Source organism: Bos grunniens, chromosome 16, assembly GCF_055505025.1.
Source record: "Bos grunniens cultivar Pamir isolate PY7600 chromosome 16, Bosgru_T2T1.0, whole genome shotgun sequence".
NCBI lineage: Eukaryota > Metazoa > Chordata > Mammalia > Artiodactyla > Bovidae > Bos > Bos grunniens.
In genome coordinates, this window is record NC_141180.1 from 70963271 (window position 1) to 70965006 (window position 1736).

The 1736-nt window shown below is 33.9% G+C and overlaps 1 non-coding gene across 1 annotated transcript; it reads left to right on the forward strand.

Moving 5' to 3' along the window:
* The first annotated feature begins 1418 nt into the window (after positions 1 to 1418).
* On the forward strand, positions 1419 to 1525 carry LOC147356982 (U6 spliceosomal RNA). Its single transcript, XR_015143878.1, has one exon. It is a non-coding gene; the product is annotated as a U6 spliceosomal RNA (small nuclear RNA).
* The last annotated feature ends 211 nt before the right edge of the window (positions 1526 to 1736 follow it).

Sequence of the window (1736 nt, forward strand, 5' to 3'; positions counted from 1 at the left end):
TGCATAAAGATTATGCTACTGTGTAAAGTAAATCAGACAGAGAAAGACAAATATCATTATATTGTTTATATGTGGAATCTAAAAGGTTACAAATGAATTTGTCTATGAAACAGATACAGAGGTACGAATGTAGGGGAAAAAACCTTACTAAAGGGTAAGTGGGGGAAAATTGGAAGGTTTGGATTGAAAAACACACTACCATATTCAAGATAGATAACTAATAAGAAACTGCTTTATAGTACAGGAAACTACGCAATAATCTGTAATGGCTTGTATGGGAAAAGTGTCTAAAAATTAGTGGATTATATATATACATATGAATATATATATATACACACACATTTTGCTATACAGCAGAAACTAACACAACACTGTAAATCAACTATACTTCAATAAAAATTAATATAAAAATTAAGTTAAATTCAATAAATTTCCCATTATCCTTAGTTTCTAGCACATATTAAGGTTTGAAAGAAGCATGTATAGATATATATTTGAGGTCAGTGCTGCTGCTGCTGCTAAGTTACTTCAGTCGTGTCTCCCACTCTGTGAGACCCCATAGACGGCAGCCCACCAGGCTCCCCCGTCCCTGGGATTCTCCAGGCAAGAACACTGGAGTGGGTTGCCATTTCCTTCTCCAATGCATGAAAGTGAAAAGTGAAAGTGAAGTCACTCAGTCGTGTCCAACTCCTAGCGGTCCCATGAACTACAGCCTACCATGCTTCTCTGTCCATGGGATTTTCTAGGCAAGAGTACTGGAGTGGGTTGCCATTGCCGTCTCTGTTGAGGTCATTAATACATATATAATTACACAATACTTAGACCCTGCTTCTCCTACATATTATCATTTTATAATTCCTTATAGTTACTGCATATCCTTTGGAAAACTTCAACATTATTAAGTGTTTTATTAATGTTTCAATATTTTATATATACAATCTTTATAAAGCTATTTGAATTCTGTTTAGAATTTTATTTTAATATTAAGTTTGAAAATAATGTAGAAATTCAGCATAAAGGAGAAAACATAAAATTGAATATATAAATGAATTCATTAGTATAATTACTCATGCTCTATTCTATCATTACAAGTTATAATCTTTCAATTTACATGAAGCTCTTCCGAATATCTTTCTAGTTGTAACATCAATTTGAAATTCATCCTTTTTTGTAATACCTGATTTTGGTGCCTTGTAAATTGATAATCTCCTACCAGTTTCAGACCTGCATCAATTGGTATCAATTCATTTCTTCTTCTAACCTAAAATCTGACATTTGCTCTCCTAAGAGCACCCTCTTAGGAGATGAGTTTCCTTTTCAACATTTGAAGTCACCCCTTCTTTGATCTTTTGAAAAAAGAGTAACAATAGTCTTTAATGTTATATCACTTTGATCTTGGTATAAGAATACTTGATGTGGTGCTCGCTTCGGCAGCACATATACTAAAATTGGAACGATACAGAGAAGATTAGCATGGCCCCTGCGCAAGGATGACACGCAAATTCGTGAAGCGTTCCATATTTTTAACCACTTGTAAAAGAATGAAACTGGACCACTTTCTAACACCATACACAAAAATAAACTCAAAATGGATTAAAGATCTAAACGTAAGACCAGAAACTATAAAACTCCTAGAGGAGAACATAGGCAAAATACTCTCTGACATACATCACAGCAGGATCCTCTATGACCCACCTCCCAGAATATTGGAAATAAAAGCAAAAATAAACAAATGG